This window comes from Bombina bombina, chromosome 10 (assembly GCF_027579735.1).
Source record: "Bombina bombina isolate aBomBom1 chromosome 10, aBomBom1.pri, whole genome shotgun sequence".
In the NCBI taxonomy this organism is placed as follows: Eukaryota; Metazoa; Chordata; class Amphibia; order Anura; family Bombinatoridae; genus Bombina; species Bombina bombina.
In genome coordinates, this window is record NC_069508.1 from 159194687 (window position 1) to 159222372 (window position 27686).

Sequence of the window (27686 nt, forward strand, 5' to 3'; positions counted from 1 at the left end):
AACTGTGAAATAAAAATAAACCTAACATTAAACTATAAATTAACCTAACATTACTATGAAATGAAATTTAAAAAAATACCAATTAAAAACCCTAAATTACAAATTTAAAAAAACTAACACTACGAAAAAAATTGAAAACCTAAATTACAAATTTTTTTAAAAATAATCCTACGAAAAAAATTTAAAAAATCTAAGATTACAAAAAATAATAAACACTAAAATTATGAACCTGCGATGACATCCTGCATGGAGCATTCTCTTCATACAGTCACCGGCGTACGCTGAAGTTGAATGCAAGGTAGCCGTTTCAAAATGGCGTACCTTGCATTCCTATTGGCTGATTTGATTCTTCAAATTCAAATCAGCCAATAGGATGAGAGCTTCTGAAATCCTAATGGCTGTTCAAAACAGCCAATAGGATGAGAGCTACTGAAATGCTATTGGATTTTTAAATCAGCCAATAGGATTTCAGTAGCTCTCATCCTATTGGCTGATTTGAATTTGAAGAATCAAATCAGCCATTTTAAATTTGTAATTTAGATTTTTTAATTGGTAGTTTTTTTAATTTTATTAGAATAGTTATGTTAGGTTAATTTATAGTTTAAACTTAGTTTTTTTTATTTCACAGGTAAGTTTTTATTTATTTTAAGGTAGTTATATTGTAATTTTAATTTAAAGTTAGGGGTTGTTTAGGGGTTAATAGTTTAATTTAGTGTTTTGCAATGTGGGGGGTCGGCGGTTTAGGGGATAATAGGTTTATTTAGGTGTCGGCAATTTTGGGGAGCGGCGAAAGAGGGGTTAATAATTATATTTAGTGTCGTGATGTTGGGGAGTGGCGGATTAGGGGTTAATAAATTTTATTAGTGTCAGTGATTTCGGGGAGTGGCGGAATAGGGGTTAATAATTATATTTAGTGTCTGCAATGTCGGGGAGTGGCAGATAAGGGGTTAATAACTTTTATCAGTGTTGGCGATGTCGGGGAGCGGTGGAATAGGGGTTTACAATTATATTTAGTGTCGGCAATGTCGGGGAGCGGCGGATTAGGGGTTAATAACTTTTTAGTGTTGGTGATGTTGGGGAGCGGCAGAATAGGGGTTAATGACTTTAATTAGTATGGCGATGTTGGGGCGGCAGATTAGTTGTATTTAGACTAGGGGTTTATGTTAGGGTGTTAGGTTTAAATGTAACTTTCTTTTCCTCGTAGACATCAATGGGTAAGTTTAAACTACCAATTAAACTAATATTATTATTATTATTATTATTATTATTATTATTATTATTATTATACTTTATTTATGAAGCACCATCATATTCCGCAGTGCTGTCCATGGATACAGTTCATTTAAATAAAACAATAATATAAAACTTCTAAGAAACAGGACAGAATTTACAAACACATACAGGAGGAATTCGAGGGCCCTATTCCCGTGGGAACTTGCAATCTAGAATCTATCTATATCTATCTATAATTATTAAACTAAAATTAAACTAACTACCAATTAAATAAAACTAAACTACACATTAAAAAAATCCTAACACTAGTCTAAAAATTACAAAGTGTCTAATTACAAAAAATAAAAAAAAAATAAGTTACAAAAAATAACAAATACTAAATTACGGAAAATAACAAACAAAATTATCCAAAATAAAAAAGAATTACACCTAATCTAATAGCCCTATCAAAATAAAAAAAGCCCACCCAAAATAAAATAAAAAACCCTAGCCTACAATAAACTACCAATGGTCCTTAAAAGGGCCTTTTGTGGGGCATCACCCCAAAGATATCAGCTATTTTACCTGTAAAAAAACCACAAAGATCCCCCCAACAGTAAAACCCAACACCCAACCAACCCCCCAAAATAAAAAACCTAATTCTAAAAAAACCTAAGCTACCCATTGCCCTGAAAAGGGCACTTGTATGAGCATTGCCCTTAAAAAAAGGGCATTTAGCTCTTTTACTGCCCAGACGTAAACTAAAAAAACCCACCCAAAAAAACCTTTAAAAGTCTAACACTAACCCCCTGACGATCCACTTACAGTTTTTGAAGTCCTGCTTGAACGATCTTCATCCCGGAGTTGAAGTCCTCATCCACGCAGCGAGAAGTCTTCATCCAGACGGCCTCTTCAATCTTCATCCTGGCAGCATCTTCTTTCCTGACCCCGGAGGCACGGAGCGGGTCCATCCTGAAGACATCCGGCACGGAGCATCCTCTTCATACAGTCGCCGCCGTATACTGAATCTTCAATGCAAGGGACGCAATTCAAGATGGCGTCCCTTGCATTCCTATTGGCTGAAAATTTTGAATCAGCCAATAGGAATTAGGGATGCTAAAATCCTATTGGCTATTCAAATCAGCCAATAGGATTTAAGCAGTTCTCATTCTATTGGCTAATTCGAATCAGCCAATAGAATGAGAGCTGCTTAAATCCTATTGGCTGATTTGAATAGTCAACAGGATTTTAGCAGCCCTAAATCCTATTGGCTGATTCAAATTTTTCAGCCAATAGGAATGCAAGGGACGCCATCTTGAAGATTCAGTGTACGGCAGCGACCGTATGAAGAGAATGCTCCGTGCCGGATGTCTTCAGGATGGACCCGCTCCGCGTCTCCGGGAACAAGATAGAAGATGCCGTCTGGATGAAGACTTCTCGCCGCTTGGATGAGGACTTCAACTCCGGTATGAAGATTGAAGAGGCTGCCTGGATGAAGACCGAGTGTAACAATGGTAATTGACTGCACCTGGATAAAAGTAACCAAGCTCACTATAAAGAAACAAAAAGCCCCAAATATAAAGTGGATTTAGGGACAAAATAGGAGCGCCAATAGGCTAAAGGTTACTGGTCAAGGTGTGAGCTAATAATATTGAATATGTTAAGGCAATAAAGACTTAAAATGAGTAGTGAGACCAATATTGTTAAAAAATTGGGAAATGTAAAAAATTATGGCATCAAGATATGGTTAAAACATTTCAAACAAAGAGTTTGAGCATAACAAATCTGACCACGCATAGGCAGATCAGGCTAACCAGTGGAATATTATATATTATGAACAAGAGTGCATAAGACATAAATCCATGAGAAAATATACTGATTAATCACCTAACTACAAAGTGCTTATATCAGTGTACAATAACAATGACAAATGTAGGGGTGACAGATAATCATATATGCAGGGATATAGATAGGCATGTAGGAGGCTTGTATTCTACCCTGGTGAGTTAGTTTTCAATTAGACTCACTTCATGTAGCTGTTTGCATGTTTTTATTTTATTCTTCACAGGCAGAGCACGCTTAGGCTCATCGATCTCACGGGGTTCCACATCTCTAAGGCTGGTATAACACCATTTAGGACATCTTTTAAGGATTTTATCCCTTTTACGGACACTATTCAGGACTCCATTTTCATCACTTTTTATTGGCCATTTGAACACTAACGGCGAGATTACGAGTCTTGCGTTAGGGTTAAAAAGCAGCGTTCAGAGGTCCCAACTCTGCTTTTTAACGCCCGCTGGTATTACGAGTCTGGCAGGTACAGGTGTACCGCTCACTTTTTTTCCGCCACTCGAACATACCGCAAATCCACTTACGTCAATTGCGTATCCCATATTTTCAATGGGATTTTCCTAACGCCGGTATTACGAGTCTTGGAAAAAGTGAGCGGTAACCCTCTCCTGTCAAGACTCCTACCGCATTTAAAAGTCAGTAGTTAAAGGGACACTGAACCCAAATTTTTTATTTTGTGATTCAGATAGAGCATGCAATTTTAAGCAACTTTCTAATTTACTCCTATTATCAATTTTTCTTCGTTCTCTTGCTATCTTTATTTGAAAAAGAAGACATCTAAGCTTTTTTTTTTGCTTCAGTACTCTGGAAAGAATTTTTTTATTGGTGGATGAATTTATCCACCAATCAGCAAGAACAACCCAGGTTGTTCACCAAAAATGGTCCGGCATCTAAACTTACATTCTTGCATTTCAAATAAAGATAGCAAGAAAATGAAGAACATTTGATAATAGGAGTAAATTAGAAAAATGCTTAAAATTTCATGCTCTATCTAAATCATGAAAGAAAGATTTTGGGTTCAGTGTCCCTTTAAGAGATTTATGGGCTAACGCCGTAACATAAAACTCTTAACTAAAGTGCTAAAAAGTACACTAACACCCATAAACTAGCTATTAACCCCTAAACCGAGGCCCCCCCACATCGCAAATACTAAAATAAAATGTTTAACCCCTAATCTGCCGAACCGGACATCGCCGCCACTATAATAAATATATTAACCCCTAAACCGACGCACTCCCGCCTCACAAACACTAGTTACATTTTATAAACCCCTAATCTGCCGTCCCTAACATCGCTGACACCTACCTACATTTATTAACCCCTAATCTGCCACCCCCAACGTCGCCGCCACTATATTAAATGTATTAACCCCTAAACCTAAGTCTAACCCTAACACCCCCTAACTTAAATATAATTTAAATTTTTACCTGTAAAAAAAAAATACAATACCCCCAACCTTACAACCCACCACCCACACACCCAACTCTACTCTAAAACCCACCCAATCCCCCCTTAATAAAACCTAACACTAACCCCCTGAAGATCACCCTTCCTTGAGATGTCTTCACCCAACCGGGCAGAAGTGGTCCTCCAGACGGCAGAAGTCTTCATCGAAGCCGGGGAAAGGAGAGGTCCTCCAGACGGGCAGAAGTCTTCATCCAGGCGGCATCTTCTATCTTCATCCATCCGGCACGGAGCGGGTCCATCTTCAAGACATCCGACGTGGAGCATCCTCTTCATCCGACGGCTACTGGAACAATGACGGGTCCTTTAAATGACGTCATCCAAGATAGGATTGAGCTTGCATTCTATTGGCTGTTCCAATCAGCCAATAGAATGCAAGCTCAATCCTACTGGCTGTTCCAATTGCATCAGCCAATAGGATTTTTTCTACCTTAATTCCATTGGCTGATAGAATTCTATCAGCCAATAGGAATTCAAGAGACGCCATCTTGGATGACGTCATTTAAAGGACCCATCATTGTTCCAGTAGCCGTCGGATGAAGAGGATGCTCCGCATCGGATGTCTTGAAGATGGACCCGCTCCGCGCCGCCTGGATGAAGACTTCTGCCAGTCTGGAGGACCTTTTCTGCCCGGCTTCGATGAAGACTTCTGCCCATCTGGAGGACCACTTCTGCCCGTCTGGAGGACCACTTCTGCCCAGTTGGGTGAAGACGTCTCAAGGTAGGGTGATCTTCAGGGGGTTAGTGTTAGGTTTTATTAAGGGGGGATTGGGTGGGTTTTAGAGTAGGGTTGGGTGTGTGGGTGGTGGGTTTTAATGTTGGGGGTATTGTATTTTTTTTTACAGGGGAAAGAGCTGATTACTTTGGGGCAATGCCCCGCAAAAAGCCCTTTTAAGGGCTATTTGTAATTTAGTGTAGGGTAGGGATTTTTATTATTTTGGGGGGCTTTTTTATTTTATTAGGGGATTAGATTAGGTGTAATTAGTTTTAAAAAATTGTAATTATTTTATTATTTTCTGTAATTTAGTGGGGGGGGGGTTTCGTAATTTAGATAATTGTATTCAATTGTATTTAATTGTAGTTAGTTTAGGGAATTAATTTAATTATAGTGTAGTGTTAGGTGTAATTGTAACTTAGGTTAGGTTTTATTTTACAGATACTTTTGTATTTATTTTAACTGGGTAGTTATTAAATAGTTAATAACTATTTAGTAACTATTCTACCTAGTTAAAATAAATACAAAGTTGCCTTAAAATAAAAATAAAACCTAAGCTAGCTACAATGTAACTATTAGTTATATTGTAGCTATCTTATGGTTTATTTTATAGGTAAGTATTTAGTTTTAAATAGGACTAATTTAGTGAATTGTAGTAATTTTATTTAGATATATTTAAATTATATTTAAGTTAGGGGGTGTTAAGGTTAGGGTTAGACTTAGGTCTAGGGGTTAAGAACTTTAATATAGTGGCGGCAACATTGTGGGCGCCAGATCAGGGGTTAATAATTGTAGTTAGGTTGCGGCGACATTGGGGGCGACAGATTAGGGGTTAATAAATATAATGTAGGTGGTGGCGGTGTCCGGAGCAGCAGATTAGGGCTTAATAATATAATGCAGGTGTCTGCGATGTCGGGGTGGCAGATTAGGGGTTAATAAGTGTAAGATTAGGGGTTTTTAGACTCGGGGTTCATGTTAGGGTGTTAGGTGTAGACATAAATGTATTTTCCCCATAGGAATCAATAGGGCTGCGTTTGGAGCTGAACGCTGCTTTTTTGCAGGTGTTAGGTTTTTTTTCAGCCGAATCTGCCCCATTGATTCCTATGGGGAAATCTTGCACAAGCACGTTTAGCCAGCTCACTGCTACCGTAAGCAGCGCTGGTATTGAGGTGAGATGTGGAGCAAAATTTTGCTCTCCACTCACTTTTCTGCGGCTAACGCCGGGTTTCTAAAAACCCGTAATACCAGCGTTGTTTGTGGGTGAGCGATGAGCAGAAACTGCTTGTTAGCACCGCAAGCCTTACCGACAAAAACTTGTAATCTAGCCGTAAGTTTTTTTTTTGGGGGGGGGGTTATACGTATACTCATATTTTTATTTTTATTATCATTTTTTATTTTTTCATTTTTTGTTCACTTTGCCCCAGGAGGGGCACCTTTTTTGTGAGAGTACATCTCATTTGTCTATACCCGGGTATTATCTTTATCCCTGCATATATAACTATCTGTCACCCCTACCTTTGTCATTGTTATTTTACACTGATATAAGCACTTTGTAGTTAGGTGATTAATCAGTATATTTTCTCATGTATTTATTTCTTATGCACTCTTGTTCGTAATATTCCACTGATTGGTTAGCCTGATCTGCATATGCATGGTCAGATTTGTTATGATCAAACTCTTTGTTTTAAATGTTTTAACCATATCTTGATGCCATAATTTTTTACATTTCCCAATTTTTTAACAATATTGGTCTCACTACTTATTTTAAGTCTTTATTGCCTTAACATATTCAATATTATTAGCTCACGCCTGGATGAAGACTTCTCGCCGCCTGGATGAGGACTTCAACTACGAGATGAAGATCGTTCAAGGGGGGTTGGTTGGGTGGTGGGTTTTACTGTTGGGGGGGGTCTTTGTGGGTTTTTTACAGGTAAAAGAACTGATATCTTTGGGACAATGCCCCACAAAAGGCACTTTTAAGGGACATTGGTAGTTTATTGTAGGCTGTTTTTTTTTTATTTTGGGTGGGCTTTTTTATTTTGATAGGGTTATTAGATTAGATGTAATTCTTTTTTATTTTGGATAATTTTGTTTGTTTTTTCCGTAATTTAGTGTTTGTTATTTTTTGTAACTTAGTATTTTTTTTTGTAATTAGATACTTTGTCATTTTTAGAGTAGTGTTAGGATTTTTTTAATGTATAGTTTAGTTTTATTTAATTGATAGTTAATTTAATTTTAGTTTAATAATTATATTAGTTTAATTGATAGTTTAAACTTAGTTTTTTTAATTTGACAGGTAAGTTTTTTAATTTAATTTATGCTAGGGAAATTGTAAATTTAATATAAAGTTGGGGGGCGTTAGGTTTAGGGGTTACTAGTTTAATTTAGTTTATTTCGAAGTGGGGAGCTTTCAGTTTAGGGGTTAATAGTTTAGTTTAGTATATTTTGTTGTGTGGGGCTTGCAGTTTAGGGGTTAATAGGTATATTATAGTGGTGGCAGAGTAGGGGTGATGTGGGCGGACGGCAGATGAGGGGTTAATAATATTTAAATAGTGTTTGCAGGTTAGGGGTTACTAGTTTAATTTAGTTTATTTCGATGTGGGGGGCTGACAGTTTAGTGGTTAATAGGTTAATTTAGTGTTAGTGATGTGGGAGGCCAGAAGTTTAGGGGTTAATAACTTTAGTATAGTGTGGGCGTTATTTGGGTGTGGCGGAATAGGGGTTAATAAATGTAGTATAGTGGTGGCGATATCGGGAGGGGCAGATTAGGGGTTAATAACTGTAAGTAGGTGTCGGCGATGTTAGGGGCGGCAGATTAGGGGTGTTTAGATGTAGGGTTTATGTTAGGGTGTTAGGTTTAAACATAACTTTTTTTCTCCCCATAGACATCAATGGGGCTGCGTTATGGAGCTTCTGTTTCCGTGATCGCAGGTGTTAGGCTTTTTTTTAGCCGCTCTCCCCATTGATGTCTATGGGGAAAGCATGCATAAGCACGTCAAAACACCGCTTGTATTTTGGTGCGGTATGGAGTTCAAAATCTCCATATCGCCCGCGCAAACCAGGTTTTTTTTTTAAACTTGTAATGGCAGTGCAATAGGGGGTTAAATAACGCCACTTTTGTTGCGTTCTTTACTTTCCCTATAGCGCTCAAAACTCATAATCTAGATGTAGGTGAGTGTCATTAAAGATACATACTAGTCACAAACACCTAGATTACGAATTTTGCGATGCAGCTTTTAACTCTGAAAAAATGGCAATTTCAGCGTAATGGCCAGGAACGCATATTACGAGTCATGTCGGTATAGCTATACTGCAAGAATTTTAGCCTGTAGCGCAACGTCAAAAATGATGTTTTTGCGTGGGATTTTCATAGCGCCGGTATTACAGGTTGTGCGTTGAGTCTAAAAAGCTTGCGTTACAGCCTATACCGACACGATCCATACATCCATCTGAGAGCAGTAGTTATGAGTTTTGTGTAACAAAAATGTTTTACAAAACTCATAATTAAAGTGTTACAAAGTACACTAACACCCATAAACTACCTATTAACCCTTAAACCGCAACCCTCCCGCATAGCAAACACTATATTAAACCTATTAACCTCTGATCTGCTGTCCACCCACATCGCAAGTATTAAACATATTAACCCCTAATCTGCCGCCCACCCACATCGCCAACACTATTTAAATATATAAGCCCCTAAACCGCCGCTCCCCAACATCGCCGCCACTATAATAAAGTTATTAACCCCTATTCCGCCGCTCCCCGAGATCGTAGCCACTAAATAAAGTTATTAACCCCTAAACATCCAGCCTCCCACATCTCCGCCACTAAATAAACATATTTACCCCTAAGCCGCCGGCCCTAACATCGCAAAACCCTAAATTAAACTATTAACCCCTAAACCTAACACATACATACTAGTCACAAACACCTAGATTACGAATTTTGCGATGCAGCTTTTAACTCTGAAAAAATGGCAATTTCAGCGTAATGGCCAGGAACGCATATTACGAGTCATGTCGGTATAGCTATACTGCAAGAATTTTAGCCTGTAGCGCAACGTCAAAAATGATGTTTTTGCGTGGGATTTTCATAGCGCCGGTATTACAGGTTGTGCGTTGAGTCTAAAAAGCTTGCGTTACAGCCTATACCGACACGATCCATACATCCATCTGAGAGCAGTAGTTATGAGTTTTGTGTAACAAAAATGTTTTACAAAACTCATAATTAAAGTGTTACAAAGTACACTAACACCCATAAACTACCTATTAACCCTTAAACCGCAACCCTCCCGCATAGCAAACACTATATTAAACCTATTAACCTCTGATCTGCTGTCCACCCACATCGCAAGTATTAAACATATTAACCCCTAATCTGCCGCCCACCCACATCGCCAACACTATTTAAATATATAAGCCCCTAAACCGCCGCTCCCCAACATCGCCGCCACTATAATAAAGTTATTAACCCCTATTCCGCCGCTCCCCGAGATCGTAGCCACTAAATAAAGTTATTAACCCCTAAACATCCAGCCTCCCACATCTCCGCCACTAAATAAACATATTTACCCCTAAGCCGCCGGCCCTAACATCGCAAAACCCTAAATTAAACTATTAACCCCTAAACCTAACACCCCCTAACTTTAAATTAAAATTACAATATAACTCTATTTAAATAACTAAAAACGTACCTGTGAAATAAAAATAAACATAACATTAAACTATAAATTAACCTAACATTACTATTATAATAAAATAAAAAAAACTTCCAATTAAAATATCTAAATTACAAATGTAAAAAACACTACAAAATAAAAATCTAAATTACAACTAAAAAAACAAATCCTACGAAATATTTAAAAAAAATCTAAGTTTACCAAAAATAATAAACACTAAAATCCCGAAAAATAAAAAACACTAAAATAAACAAAATTATCAAAAATTAAACAATTACACCTAGACTAGTATGTATCTTTAATGATATAGTGACTAGTATGTATCTTTAATGACACAGTGACTAGTATGTATCTTTAATGACACAGTGACTAGTTTGTATCTTTAATGACACAGTGACTAGTATGTATCTTTAATGATATAGTGACTAGTATGTATCTTTAATGACACAGTGACTAGTATGTATCTTTAATGATATAGTGACTAGTATGTATCTTAAATTATTAAGGCCTAGATTTGGAGTTTGGCGGTAGCCGTGAAAACCAACGTTAGAGGCTCCTAACGCTGGTTTTAGGCTACCTCCGGTATTTGGAGTCACTCAAAAAAGGGTCTAACGCTCACTTTTCAGCCGCGACTTTTCCATACCGCAGATCCCCTTACGTCATTTGCGTATCCTATCTTTTCAATGGGATCTTTCTAACTCCGGTATTTAGAGTCGTGTCTGAAGTGAGCGTTAGAAATCTAACGACAAAACTCCAGCCGCAGAAAAAAGTCAGTAGTTAAGAGCTTTCTGGGCTAACGCCGGTTCATAAAGCTCTTAACTACTGTGCTCTAAAGTACACTAACACCCATAAACTACCTATGTACCCCTAAACCGAGGTCCCCCCACATCGCCGCCACTCGATTCAATTTTTTTAACCCCTAATCTGCCGACCGCCACCTACGTTATACTTATGTACCCCTAATCTGCTGCCCCTAACACCGCCGACCCCTGTATTATATTTATTAACCCCTAACCTGCCCCCCTCAACGTCGCCGCCACCTACCTACAATAATTAACCCCTAATCTGCCGACCGCAAAGAGCCGCCACCTACATTATAGCTATGTACCCCTAATCTGCTGCCCCTAACACCGCCGACCCCTATATTATATTTATTAACCCCTAATCTGCCCCCCTCAACGTCGCCTCCACCTGCCTACACTTATTAACCCCTAATCTGCCGAGCGGACCGCACCGCTACTATAATAAAGTTATTAACCCCTAATCCGCCTCACTAATCCTATAATAAATAGTATTAACCCCTAATCTGCCCTCCCTAACATCGCCGACACCTAACTTCAATTATTAACCCCTAATCTGCCGACCGGAGCTCACCGCTATTCTAATAAATGTATTAACCCCTAAAGCTAAGTCTAACCCTAACACTAACACCCCCCTAAATTAAATATAATTTTAATCTAACGAAATTAATTAACTCTTATTAAATAAATTATTCCTATTTAAAGCTAAATACTTACCTGTAAAATAAATCCTAATATAGCTACAATATAAATTATAATTACATTGTAGCTATTTTAGGATTAATATTTATTTTACAGGCAACTTTGTAATTATTTTAACCAGGTACAATAGCTATTAAATAGTTAAGAACTATTTAATAGTTACCTAGTTAAAATAATAACAAAATTACCTGTAAAATAAATCCTAACCTAAGTTATAATTAAACCTAACACTATACTATCATTAAATAAATTAAATACAATATCTACAATTACCTACAATTAAACCTAACACTACACTATCAATACATTAATTAAATACAATATCTACAAATAACTACAATGAAATAAACTAACTAAAGTACAAAAAATAAAAAAGAACTAAGTTACAAAAAATAAAAAAATATTTACAAACATAAGAAAAATATTACAACAATTTTAAACTAATTACACCTACTCTAAGCCCCCTAATAAAATAACAAAGACCCCCAAAATAAAAAATGCCCTACCCTATTCTAAATTACTAAAGTTCAAAGCTCTTTTACCTTACCAGCCCTGAACAGGGCCCTTTGAGGTTCATGCCCCAAGAAGTTCAGCTCTTTTGCCTGTAAAAAAAAACATACAATTACCCCCCCCCAACATTACAACCCACCACCCACATACCCCTAATCTAACTCAAACCCCCCTTAAATAAACCTAACACTAAGCCCCTGAAGATCATCCTACCTTGTCTTCACCTCACCAGGTATCACCGATCCGTCCTGGCTCCAAAATCTTCATCCAACCCAAGCGGGGGCTGGCGATCCATCATCTGGCTGAAGTCTTCTATCATCCAGCGGCTGAAGAGGTCCAGAAGAGGCTCCAAAGTCTTCATCCTATCCGGGAAGAAGAGTAGATCCGGACCGGCAACCATCATCTTCCAAGTGGCATCTTCTATCTTCATCCGATGAGGACCGGCTCCATCCTGAAGACCTCAACCGCGGACCCATCTTCATCCGGCGACGTCCAACTGAAGAATGACGGTTCCTTTAAGGGACGTCATCCAAGATGGCGTCCCTCGAATTCCGATTGGCTGATAGGATTCTATCAGCCAATCGGAATTAAGGTAGGAATATTCTGATTGGCTGATGGAATCAGCCAATCAGAATCAAGTTCCGATCAGCCAATAGAATGTGAGCTCAATCTGATTGGCTGATTGGATCAGCCAATCGGATTGATCTTGATTCTGATTGGCTGATTCCATCAGCCAATCAGAATATTCCTACCTTAATTCCAATTGGCTGATAGAATCCTATCAGCCAATCGGAATTCGAGGGACGCCATCTTGGATGACGTCCCTTAAAGGAACCGTCATTCTTCAGTTGGACGTCGCCGGATGAAGATGGGTCCGCGGTGGAGGTCTTCAGGATGGAGCCGGTCCTCATCGGATGAAGATAGAAGATGCCGCTTGGAAGATGATGGTTGCCGGTCCAGATCTACTCTTCTTCCCGGATAGGATGAAGACTTTGGAGCCTCTTCTGGACCTCTTCAGCCGCCGGATGATAGAAGACTTCAGCCGGATGATGGATCGCCAGCCCCCGCTTGGGTTGGATGAAGATTTTGGAGCCAGGACGGATCGGTGATACCTGGTGAGGTGAAGACAAGGTAGGATGATCTTCAGGGGCTTAGTGTTAGGTTTATTTAAGGGGGTTTGGGTTAGATTAGGGGTATGTGGGTGGTGGGTTGTAATGTTGGGGGGGGGTATTGTATGTTTTTTTTACAGGCAAAAGAGCTGAACTTCTTGGGGCATGCCCCGCAAAGGGCCCTGTTCAGGGCTGGTAAGGTAAAAGAGCTTTGAACTTTAGTAATTTAGAATAGGGTAGGGCATTTTTTATTTTGGGGGTCTTTGTTATTTTATTAGGGGGCTTAGAGTAGGTGTAATTAGTTTAAAATTGTTGTAATATTTTTCTTATGTTTGTAAATATTTTTTTATTTTTTGTAACTTAGTTCTTTTTTATTTTTTGTACTTTAGTTAGTTTATTTCATTGTAGTTATTTGTACATATTGTATTTAATTAATTTATTGATAGTGTAGTGTTAGGTTTAATTGTAGGTAATTGTAGGTATTTTATTTAATTAATTTAATGATAGTATAGTGTTAGGTTTAATTGTAACTTAGGTTAGGATTTATTTTACAGGTAATTTTGTAATTATTTTAACTATTTTAGCTATTAAATAGTTCTTAGGGGGGGCGGAGCCAACAGCCCTAGAGATCGGACATACTTTTGAGTAGCTCCTGACTCTCAGAATTAATTTCTATTATTATACATTAACCATAGTCTTTCTGCTTAGCCCAAAATACCATACTTAAAAGTTTTTAAGAGACTACTGCCTGATTCTATGAGCTTGACTCGTGATCACACTATTGGATCAACTTTATCAGATGCTACAAGGGAGTAGTGAACTCTTTCACACAGACATGGCGGAGATCGCATTGGCGCTGGCGCGCTTACAAGCTAGAATGGATGAACAGCTTTTGGATTTAAGGCAGGAGATAGCATATTTGCTCCCGCGGCCGCCTACGACTGTCAAGCAATCCCCTAAGATTGACGCCTCTATGCAGGAGCAGGCCTCTTCAGTGATAACCATGGGCCAGAGCTCTCAGTGGCGGGAAACAGCTCAAACGGCCGACCTGCACATCAGCGGAACCAGGGATATGCCTGAGTGCCAGACCGCTCTTGGCACACTGACTCTGTTAGCCAGTAGTGATGGCTTGGAGTCTCACTCGCTCATTAAGGGGTTTCTTTCAGGTCATGTGCAACGACCGCCGGAGCTCAGTGGTACGCACCCTGCATTTCTTGCCCATGCGCCCTCAGCGGCACCGTCGCAGCAGATCCAGGCGATCCTCGTGCAGCACACAGAGCAGGAGGCCGACTACTTAGAGGATGCCGGTGACTCTACTCTGCTCCCGGATGGGACCTGGTCTCCTCCACATTCCAGAAGGCTGAGGGCCCATGACATTTCTGAAGCCTGCGACTCCCGTTACAGCATCACTCACTTCAGCTTCCTTGTTTGTATACGCGACATGAAGTCGCTCGTTTTGCTGCCTGATGGGACCCAGTTGGGGCCGAAACTACAGCAAAGTGTTTTGGGCCCCCAGATCGCTAAGCAGTATGTGAGTTTTATACGTCTGGGTGTTGGCTAATTTGGTGTTCTTAGCTTTAGTTGGGCATGAGACCAGACTTACATAGGATATGCTCCTGCCCAAGCTCCTTTGCCGATAAACTTTGGACACAGACATCAATGAGTCTCTTAGCCATCCTAGTTTTATTACTGAGGTGGGACAAACACAAAATTACAGTTAGAGCCATGTCATTTACTCCGGATTACGTTTCCTCCTCTTCCCGGTCCTGGACTGGTTCATGAACTCTAACTATCCCAGGGGTTTCACCCATACACTTAAATAGCATTAAGATCTGCTGCAATTTCTGGACTGTTCCCTCCAAAGTGTAACTACACTACATGAACACAGAATGTTAATGTCTGTGATGGTTTTGTTCCTAGTTCACAAAAGTTTTAATGAGTTCTGTGTGGACTTATTGTTTGTCTGTTTTGAAAATACACCTTGGGGTTTGTGGGGAGCTTAGTTTTGCTTTCCATTACACTTGTTTCAAACGATGTTAAACCATAGGTTTCTTTTTCTCCCCTCCCCCCTTGTAGAACTTAACCTCTTATATGTATGCCAATCATCTAGATATATCTCCTTTTGTGTATCGAGCATTCCCTAGCATGAGACACATGTAAGGTCAGAAATATATAAAGCACTCACAGCTCTGAGTACATCTATTACAGGGCTCTACACTATTATGGAATGTATGTTAATGATAAAGGGGGTTAAACCCCCCTCTACATGCTACATTGTTAGGTTGTGTGCCTATAATAACCCATACCATCCTAATCTAGACACAGACTCATAAATTATCTTAAGTTATACCTAATGTTTTTCTCCATGTACATGTACATTCAAGATTAACAGTTTTGTACTGACCAAGCTTTGTTTTACCTTTGAAAACTTTTCTTTTTTCTTCAAGGTTTGTTAATTGGGTTAAGCATTTATGATAATTCTGCAGCTTATGTGTCCTACAGACTAGACATGTTTTATTTTTTCATTTCTTCTGTTATGAATGCCCCTGCAGTGACTAAACCTACGGACCTAGGCAAATTACTAGGTCCCTTATTTAGCCCCTCTTAGAGAGGGATCCACCCCTTCCATGGGTTGCTAAGTTTGTGTATAATTGCATCCCTCTCCCTCTTGTGTTCTAAATACTTACGCAGTAATGTTCTATTTTATCAGTAACCATAGATATTATTTGCTGATTTCTGCTTTAGCTGAGAGTTGTTATAATACATTAGAGGTTACTTAGCTTGACTGACACAGTCTGGTCCTCAAATGGTGGAATACATTCCTTCATCAATTATATACTCCTTTGTGAAGCCTTAACTATAAGCCCCATATGGAGACATATGATGTATTATGAGCAAGCATTTTTACTCACTTGTTTGTGCATAAATATGTTCACCTATATTCTGGATACCCCTAATGGGTTAGACATTTCTGTGCTTATAGGGGTTGTATTTGACTTTTATTGAGCCTATAGACTGATAGCTGCGTAATTTGCTAATCTCCTAATATGCCCATCGCACTACAGTGTATATAATCTCACTCTACACAAGCAGGGAGAAGTTTAGCCGACTTTTCCGAAATAGGCCTAGTATTATCTTTAGTATCTATTTAACAGAAGAGGAAACCAACCCATACTTAATTATATTATAAGCTCCACCGCAGTGATTAGAAGGCTCCGCCCCTCCATTTCCCCCTCTTCTATCTGAGCGGCTTTTTGCCCGCTGATATCCCCCTCCCCCCTATATATGTCGGCTTAAGAGTGGCCAACACACATGCTAACTCTCCACAGACTGCAGCTCTGACTCAGATATGCTATGAAGCATTTTCTATTGTGTTGTGGAGATCACTTGCCAATAATATAATATAAAATGAAGTTCTATTTCATTTCACCTGCACTTTTGTCTAGCACCATGTTAAAATATGAATATACGTAACTCTCTTATTATATGTCAATACTGTTTTGTCACCAACTTTAGATTATAGACAATGTAAGACTCTCTTTGATGTAATATTGTCCTAAAGGTGAATCTTGTTTGTTAATACTTATTTCAACTTCAATAAAAAATTTATTTACAAAAACAAATAGTTCTTAACTATTTAATAGCTATTGTACCTGGTTAAAATAAATACAAAGTTACCTGTAAAATAAATATTAATCCTAAAATAGCTACAATATAATTATAATTTATATTGTAGCTATATTAGGATTTATTTTACAGGTAAGTATTTAGCTTTAAATAGGAATAATTTATTTAATAAGAGTTAATTTATTTAGTTAGATTTAAATTATATTTAAGTTAGGGGGGTGTTAGTGTTAGGGTTAGACTTAGCTTTAGGGGTTAATACATTTATTAGAATAGCGGTGAGCTCCAGTCGGCAGATTAGGGGTTAATGTTTGAAGTTAGGTGTCGGCGATTTTAGGGAGGGCAGATTAGGGGTTAATACTATTTATTATAGGGTTAGTGAGGCGGATTAGGGGTTAATAACTTTATTATGATAGCGGTGCGGTCCACTCGGCAGATTAGGGGTTAATAAGTGTAGGCAGGTGGAGGCGACGTTGTGGGGGTCAGATTAGGGGTTAATAAATATAATATAGGGGTCGGCGGTGTTAGGGGCAGCAGATTAGGGGTACATAGGGATAATGTAAGTAGCGGCGGTTTATGGAGCGGCAGATTAGGGGTTAAAAATAATATACAGGGGTCAGCGATAGCGGGGGCGGCAGAATAGGGGTTAATAAGTGTAAGGTTAGGGGTGTTTAGACTCGGGGTACATGTTAGAGTGTTAGGTGCAGACGTAGGAAGTGTTTCCCCATAGCAAACAATGGGGCTGCGTTAGGAGCTGAACGCGGCTTTTTTGCAGGTGTTAGGTTTTTTTTCAGCTCAAACAGCCCCATTGTTTTCTATGGGGGAATCGTGCACGAGCACGTTTTTGAGGCTGGCCGCGTCCGTAAGCAACTCTGGTATCGAGAGTTGCAGTTGCGTTAAATATGCTCTACGCTCCTTTTTTGGAGCCTAACGCAGCCTTTCTGTGGACTCTCAATACCAGAGTTATTTTAAAGGTGCAGCCAGAAAAAAGCCGGCGTTAGCTACACGGGTCGTTACCCACAAAACTCTAAATCTAGCCGATAGTGACTAGTATGTATTTTTAATGACACAGTGACTAGTATGTATCTTTAATGACACAGTGACTAGGATGTATCTTTAATGATATAGTGACTAGTATGTATCTTTAATGACACAGTGACTAGTTTGTATCTTTAATGACACAGTGACTAGTATGTTTCTTTAATGATACAGTGACTAGTTTGTATCTTTAATGACACACTGACTAGTTTGTATCTTTAATGATATAGTGACTAGTATGTATCTTTAATGACACAGTGACTAGTATGTATTTTTAATGATATAGTGACTAATATGTATATTTAATGACACAATGACTAGTATGTATCTTTAATGACACACTGACTAGTTTGTATCTTTAATGATATAGTGACTAGTATGTATCTTTAATGACACAATGACTAGTATGTATCTTTAATGACACAGTGACTAGTTTGTATCTTTAATGATACAGTGACTAGTTTGTATCTTTAATGACACAGTGACTAGTATGTTTCTTTAATGACACACTGACTAGTTTGTTTCTTTAATGACACAGTGACTAGTTTGTATCTTTAATGACACAATGACTAGTATGTATCTTTAATGATATAGTGACAAGTATGTATCTTTAATGATATTGTGACAAGTATGTATCTTTAATGATATAGAATATGTATCTTTAATGACACCGTGACTAATATGTCCCACTAAAGTAAATAAAATCCCTGATTAATTCTGCCCTTGTGTTCCTCTCCATTAATTTGTATTCAGCAGAACATACTATGGGTTGTGGTTTATGTTTAATAGACTAACACACACCACTGATAATGTGCTTGTCATTTCAGACAAGAGGTTATTTGTAGTGCCTAATATCTGCTGCTAAGTGACAGATCTCATGTTCCCAATCACACAGGGAGAGCCCAAATCTCTCATCTCCTTGTTATCAAATTATCCTCAATTGGATGTAATATGGTGTAACAGCCAAGCCGCAGAGACCAGAGAACAGGACAAAGTACCCACAGTGCACTTCAGTCTCAAATAATCTTTTCTAATAACCACCTACCTGAATTACCCAGAACACTTCTCCTGCAGCAAAATTGCAGCCACACTGATGAGCCTTCGCTGCAGAGCTTTACAGAAGACCCTGGCACCCATCCTGCACTTAAATTTGGGTTAATTATTATGATGCTCACAGGACCAGAAGAGAATCTGTTCACTGCACAATTATTTCATCAGATTAGTAAATTGCTGACTGGATACAAGTTGTCTGTAACAAAAGAAATGTTATTGGAACCATACTTGTATGTACAGAACAAGCTAATGGACCCTGTTGTTATCACCAATCAGAAACCATCTGTGATTTCCTGAGCTGGAATAATAAAGAGATTTGCAAGATGGAATGTTGTTAAATAAAATACTTCAGTATTCTATAGAAAGTTACATCTTAGCTCAAAATAATTCAAAGCTAAACAATCTACCTTCTATAGGGGATGGTTAAAGGGATATGAAACCCAAAATATGTATTTCATAATTTAGATAGAGCATAACATTTGAAACAACTAATTTACTTCTATTTTCACATTTTCTTTGTTCTCTTTTGTTGAAAAGCAGGGATGCAAGCTCAGGAGCGTGCACGTTTCTGGAGTATTATATGGCAGCAGTTTTGCAAGAATATTATCCACTTGCAAGAGCATTATGTGGCAGCACTATTTCCTGCCATGAAGTGCTTTAACAAACAATACCATGTGAATAAAGCAAATTTGCTAACAAAAGTAAATTGGAAACTTTTTTTAAAAAAAATTGTTTGCTCTGTCTGAATCACAAAAGAGAATTTTTGGGTTTCATGTCCCTTTAAATGGACTGCTGGTAAGGCAGCGACCACCTCCAGTCATTATGCGGGCTCCCCTGATAAATACATATACAATTTGACAACCTGCCCACACAGCGTCCGTGCGGGGTTGCTTGGGTGTGAAATGTTGCCCCCTTCTCTCGTGCGATCAATTGCGTGAGAGAAGGGCCTGTCAATCACCCCGAGCAAGCGTGTTCGAGGTGATTTCAATACGCCACCTCAGATGTGACGGGCAGTGTAAGAAGCAGTTCAAAAGCAGATTGCTTAGTGTATTGAGCCCGTAGTCCCTTTGTGACACGCAGTTTGTACTAGCAGGAAAAGAAGAGACAGAAATGGGACACAATATGAATTTAAACAAGAAAATCAGAAACTGAGTAGTAGAATATAATTACCCCATCAGAATTACCTTTTAGAGGCCTATTTATCAAAGGTCTGTCGGACCTGATCCGACCTCGCTGAATGCGGAGAGCAATACGCTCTCCGTATTCAGCATTGCACCAGGAGCTCTTGTGAACTGCTGGTGCAACACCACCCCCTGCAGATTTGCGGCCAATATGCCGCCAGCAGGGGAATGTCAATCAACCCGATCGTTCTCGATCGGGTTGAATTGTGGCGATCTCTGTCCGCCTCATTTGAGCAGGCGGACAGGTTATGGAGCGGCGGTCTTTACACCGCTGCTCCATAACTTGCGTTTCTGGCGAGTCAGAAGAATCGCCAGAAACACAGGCCCTCAAGCTTCATTCGGAGCTTGATAAATGGGCCTCTTAGCCTTGTTCTGTGTGGTTGGGGCAATCTTTATTAACACCCACCAAAATGTTAGACTTTAGAACCAGCTAAGATTCTCATTATCTGCTCCTGAATTGTCACTAGTATGGGACTTTATTTTTCTTGCAACTCTACATCCAATCACAGAGCTATAGGAGAGGCTCATCTCACATTTCCTATATAAGGATAGCGTTGGTGACCTGGAATAGTAGGGTATCTCCGACACTAGCTCAACTTAAAGATTCTCTCTTACATCAACTATTGAATTGCACAACACAGTTAGAGATGTACAACATAAAGCAAACTGGTTTATGAGGAAATGGGAATGCTGTTGACTTAGTTTTCCATAATGTTTGCAAGTATAACTTTTGTATCCTCTTAAAAACTGAGACCATGGGGCCGATTTATCAATGTCTGGCGGACATGATCCGCTGTAGTGGATCATGTCCGCCAGACATTGCTGAATGCCGACAGCATACGCTGTCGGCATTTAACATTGCACATGCAGTTCTGGTGAACTGCTTGTGCAATGCCGTCCCCTGCAGATTGGCCGCTAGCAGGGGGTGTCAATCAACCCGATCATACATGATCGGAAAAGATTTATGTCCGCAGCCTCAGAGGCAGTGTACGAGTTAAGGAGCAGCGGTCTTAAGACTGCTGCTTCTTAACTCCTGTTTTCCGGCGAGCCTGAAGGCTCACGCGGAAATAGGGGTATTTGGCCCCATTCGGGCCATGATAAATCATCCCCAATATCTTAAATGCACAATTTAGAGGAGAATGGCTGCAAAACTTTGAGGGGAAAGGTGATGAAATTCAACTTATACCGACCTAGGGGGAGGAGAAGCTGTGCAGGAAATATCTATGAGAGGCAATAATTATAAGAGATATTCACTAATTAGGGTTAGATTACAATTAGAGTGGTAACTTGTAATGGCTGGTTATTTATCGCACGCCCATAAACAGACGAATTTGACCGGGCGTGCGATAAATAAATTTGCGGGCGTGCAATAAATAACCAAGTGCATGGTTATTGCTACAGCCAGCTTGCGTTAGCAATTAGCGCTCCAAAAATTAACCAGAGATCAGATATCTTGTTAATTTTCCAAATGTCCCCCAATTGTCCCCCAAACAAAGTGATGTGTTTTAGTTTAATAAAAAAAAAATAAAAAAAAATAAGCATCTTTTGCTAAAAACAGCTATAAGGAGTAAAAATGGTGGGAGTGGGGTGTTAGAAAAAAAACAGCACTGAAAAGTGCCTTTACATTGCGCTCTATGGGGACTATGTTATTTCTGTAAATATGTATACAGTCATGGCCAAATATATTGTCACCCCTGCATTTCTGTCAGATAATGCACCACTTCGCCCAGAAAATTTGTTGCAATTACAAATATTTAGACATTCTCATTTTATTTCTTTTGTTTGTATTGGTATGACACAAAAAAGTGGAGGAAAAAAAGTCAAATCTGACACATTCCACGCAAAACAAACAAAATAAATAAACATGAGACTGCCTAAACATTTGTAATTGCAACAATTTTCTGGGCGAAGTGGTGCATTATCTGACAGAAATGCAGGGGTGCCAATATATTTGGCCATGACTGTATATATATATATATATATATATATATACAGGTGGCCCTCTTTTTACAAAGGTTCAATTTACACCGTTTCAGAATAACAACCTTTTTTTTCCAGTCATGTGACTGCTATTGAAAAGCATTGAGAAGCAGTGCATTTATTAAAATAGCCAGTATATGGAGCTGTCTGCTTGTGTTGCAGCAAAGCCAAGCAAGCTGAAATTAATCTGTTTAACCAGACCTGAGCTATCGAGCAGATTTCAAAGGAACAAGATCTTTCTGTCTATAAATCAGTCCAGATTGGAATGCATAGAAAGAACTGTTTGCAGAAAAATGCAAGTGAAGTCTGTGTTGTGTGATTATTTTATTAGGTTTATAATGCCGTTTAGCAAATGTTTTTGTTCATTTAACTTAGTTTAATTATATATTCTGTGTTGTGTGGTTATTTTATTAGGTTTACAATGCTGTTTAGCATTTAAAGTCTTAATTTCAAAGTTTTAAAAATAATGTATTAGGTGTTACTTATGACAATTTTGAGTGGGGCCTGGAACCTATCTCCCTCACTTCCCATTGACTTACATTATAAACTCTGTTTCAATTTGCAACAGTTTTGATTTACAACCATTCCTTCTGGAACCTAACCCCGGCGTAAACTGAGGGCTACCTGTATATATATGTATATATATATATATACAGGGAGTGCAGAATTATTAGGCAAATGAGTATTTTGACCACATCATCCTCTTTATGCATGTTGTCTTACTCCAAGCTGTATAGGCTCGAAAGCCTACTACCAATTAAGCATATTAGGTGATGTGCATCTCTGTAATGAGAACGGGTGTGGTCTAATGACATCAACACCCTATATCAGGTGTACATAATTATTAGGCAACTTCCTTTCCTTTGGCAAAATGGGTCAAAAGAAGGACTTGACAGGCTCAGAAAAGTAAAAAATAGTGAGATATCTTGCAGAGGGATGCAGCACTCTTAAAATTGCAAAGCTTCTGAAGCGTGATCATCGAACAATCAAGCGTTTCATTCAAAATAGTCAACAGGGTCCCAAGAAGCATGTGGAAAAACCAAGGCGCAAAATAACTGCCCATGAACTGAGAAAAGTCAAGCGTGCAGCTGCCAAGATGCCACTTGCCACCAGTTTGGCCATATTTCAGAGCTGCAACATCACTGGAGTGCCCAAAAGCACAAGGTGTGCAATACTCAGAGACATGGCCAAGGTAAGAAAGGCTGAAAGACGACCACCACTGAACAAGACACACAAGCTGAAACGTCAAGACTGGGCCAAGAAATATCTCAAGATTTTCTAAGGTTTTATGGACTGATGAAATGAGAGTGAGTCTTGATGGGCCAGATGGATGGGCCCGTGGCTGGATTGGTAAAGGGCAGAGAGCTCCAGTCCAACTCAGACGCCAGCAAGGGGGAGGTGGAGTACTGGTTTGGGCTGGTATCATCAAAGATGAGCTTGTGGGGCCTTTTCGGGTTGAGGATGGAGTCAAGCTCAACTCCCAGTCCTACTGCCAGTTTCTGGAAGACACCTTCTTCAAGCAGTGGTACAGGAAGAAGTCTGCATCCTTCAAGAAAAACATGATTTTCATGCAGGACAATGCTCCATCACACGCGTCCAAGTACTCCACAGCGTGGCTGGCAAGAAAGGGTATAAAAGAAGAAAATCTAATGGCATGGCCTCCTTGTTCACCTGATCTGAACCCCATTGAGAACCTGTGGTCCATCATCAAATGTGAGATTTACAAGGAGGGAAAACAGTACACCTCTCTGAACAGTGTCTGGGAGGCTGTGGTTGCTGCTGCACGCAATGTTGATGGTGAACAGATCAAAACACTGACAGAATCCATGGATGGCAGGCTTTTGAGTGTCCTTGCAAAGAAAGGTGGCTATATTGGTCACTGATTTGTTTTTATTTTGTTTTTGAATGTCAGAAATGTATATTTGTGAATGTTGAGATGTTATATTGGTTTCACTGGTAAAAATAAATAATTGAAATGGGTATATATTTGTTTTTTGTTAAGTTGCCTAATAATTATGCACAGTAATAGTCACCTGCACACACAGATATCCCCCTAAATAGCTAAAACTAAAAACAAACTAAAAACTACTTCCAAAACTATTCAGCTTTGATATTAATTAGTTTTTTGGGTTCATTGAGAACATGGTTGTTGTTCAATAATAAAATTAATCCTCAAAAATACAACTTGCCTAATAATTCTGCACTCCCTGTATGTATTTGTGTTACTATGTGTATATGCACTTATAAATACATCAATATATATGTATATAAACAAATAACTGCACAACTTACCCCCTTTCACTGTGCTAGTTCTCATGCCTATGAAAGCGTGCTCTCGTGAGCACAATGCTCCTGTGCATTGCGAACGTGGTTATTACTTAGTTGAGTGCAAATATCGCTTTCGCAGAAATCTTTTTGAAATGTTATCCTAGAGAGGCTATGCAGGTCTCTAACAGTCTATTGTTTTGAAGGGTTTTCCAGGCGTTCTTTCATTTTTGATTTATGAGGAGTTGCCAGGAAAATCTTGATGAACTAATGTTTGTATTATTTTATATTATGTTTATTGTAATAAGAAAATTCAGTTGGCATTGATTCTAATTGTCAGAAAGCTGAGGGGAATCGGTGCCTCTCCCACTGACCAGTGGATTTTAAACTGAAAACTATAAGTGTTTGTAAGCTTCTTGAATGTCTGTAGTAGTTTATTCTGTATGTTGTATTGTCTTCTGATATAAAGAATAGCCTTGGTTATTGATGTAAGTTATGGGGGTGTTAAGGTTTAGGGGTTAGAGCTGGGCTTAGAATATCTCTTAGAGTTAAGGGTTAGTTTGTAAGTACATTGAATTCCCTGTTTTGTACACTCATGTCCTCTGCACATCGATAAACGCCGCTGTCGGCATTTATCATTGCACAAGCAGTTCTTGTGAACTGCTGGTGCAATACCGCCCCCTGCAGATTCGTGGCCAATCGGCTGCTAGCAGGGGTGTCATATCGTATATCGGTGTCATATTTGATCAGGTTGATTTCTGTCTGCGGCCTTAGATCAGGTGGACAAGTTATGGAACAGCAGTCTTTAGACTGTTTCCGACGAGCCTGAATGCGGAGCTTGATAAATCAGCCCCAATTAATATTTATATGTAATTGAGCTAATGTTCTACTTGCATTAGACCTCCAAGAAACAAACTGTTTAAACCATTAGTAAAGTAACACAAAATTAATTTTCTCATTCATATATTATATATTTTCTCTGATATTTTACTTTTCAAGCTAATTTTAAATGTGATTCTGTGCCAGCGCTGGTGATCTACTGGGACCCTAATTAATGAAGGTTTTACATCTATCAAAAGCCAGGGAGTTATTCACAGATGATGATATGGATGAAGCCAGAACTCAGCTAGTGAAGCCCTGGGGAGATCTCTTGTTAAATTAACAATGAATCTAAAAATGAAACACCTTCATATTGTGTTCCTGAGATATTTAGCTCACGGCTGCAATGGACTTTTTTATTGGGACTGAACTTCAGCTTAGAATTTGGCCAGAATTTAAAAAAGCTAAGTTTATGAAAATGATCCTTGTAGTTATTGCCAAATATTTATTTAATAAGCCATTTGTTAGTTACAATATGCTCAGCATCTTAAAGGGACGTGAAAGTCAAATTTATACTTTCATGATTCAGATAGATCAGCAGATTTAAGATACTTTTCAATCTACTTCTTTTATAAAATGTACTTCATTCTCTTGGTATCCTCTATACCTAGGTAGGCTCAGGAGCCGCACTGCACAACTGGGAGCTAGCTGCTTATCGGTGGCTACACAGATATGCTTCTTGTCATTGCTTCACCAGATGGGTTCAGCTAGCTCCCAGTACTGCATTGATGCACTAGAGCTGACTTTAACTGGGTGTTTAACCCTTTTGCAGGAATTCAACACTTAGTTTTATATATATATATATATATATATATATATATATATATATATATATATATATATATATATATATATATATATATGCCACGTATAACAAAGGTATGAGCATGGCACTGATATGGGCACTAGTCCCTAAGGATGGATGTGATAGCCAATAATTCATATAAAAATAGTAAATGTAATACTTTGCTTCAATAGCAGATATGGACATGTTAGAGTTAAACAATGTCACTTTCTGCAGCACCTCACTTGTGTCTGTTATTTAAATGAGCGTCACATTGCTGCACAGATGTTTTTTATTTATTTTTTGTACCATTTTCTGCTGTTCCAATGCCCTAAACCCCTCAATTCACATTCACAATTAATAACTTATCCATCTTCATTCTTCTTTTTCCTTCTTATGTGCTGCTTGTTTTGTATTGTAAAGACACAGTCTAAGCTGTCAGAGACACAACTGATAATATTGTATTTTAGTTACCTGCTGCCTTCCTAGACCTAAATATGTCACTTGTTTTCTGCCAAATAAAGGATTCATCATTGGTAATGTGACACGTTTATATATTAGTATATATGTGTGTATGTAGAAATATATGTGTGTATATAGGTATGTACAGTATGTGTGTATGTAGAAGTATATGTGTGTATGTAGAAGTACATGTGTGTATATAGGTATGAAGTATATGTGTGTATATAGGTATGTACAGTATGTGTGTATGTAGAAGTATATGTGTATATAGGTATGTACAATATGTATGTAGGTATGTACAATATGTGTGTATGTAGAAGTATATGTGTATATAGGTATGTACAGTATGTATGTAGGTATGTACAATATGTGTGTAGGTAGGTATGTACAGTATGTATGTAGTTATGTACACTATGTGTGTATGTAGGTATGTAACAGTGTTAATTTCGTCGACTAAAACTAGACTAAAATGAGTAGAAAACTAAAGAAATTCTTATGACTAAAATACGACTAAAACTAAAATGGCATTTTAGTCAAGACTATGACTAAAACTAAATAAAAATTTGCTGACAAAAATATTTTATGCAAGGTGTTATAGTCAATCCATATTAAATTACTGCACTTTTGTCAAAATTTCAAAACTTAATTTTATTACATTTTAAGATAAATAATGAGTTTGGAAGTTCTAGAGCAGTGCTAATATTGTTGCCGAAAATTTTTCGAATCTGTGATCAATCAGTTGATTCTTCCTATAGAAATAAGCATAACCCACGAGTATAGGTTTAAGTTATGCTGTGCCTGGCCCTGTGCTAGCTGCAGAAATGTGATACTTGTTTTAATTATTAAGAGAGAACTGTTAAAGTTTTTATATTGGGTAATATGTGCAATACAGACAAAACAGTTTACAGTTTTTTTTTTTAATATTTTAAAGTTGCACTTCTGTTTGTTTATGAAACTTGGTTTTATTTAATTTTAAGTTTAATTTAGATGTTCTATATCACAAGGGCTACATCTGTGTTTGTATTGCATGTTGTAAACCTTAATACCATAAATATTAACAGGTGTTATGTTTACTCCTGGAGTATATAACCAGTTTGCAAATTATAGAGAAATGCTTAAATAATGCATTACACTTTAACTAAACCCCTTAGATTTTAGTCGACTAAAATCTACTGGAGATTCAGTTGACTAAAACTAGACTAAAACTAAAACAATTCAGATGACTAAAATACGACTAAAACTAAAATGGCATTTTAGTCAAAAGACTAAAACTAAGACTAAATCGAAATTTGACGTCAAAATTAACACTGGTATGTAAAGTATTTATGTAAGTATGTACAGTATGCATATGTAGGTATGTGCAGTATGTAGGTATG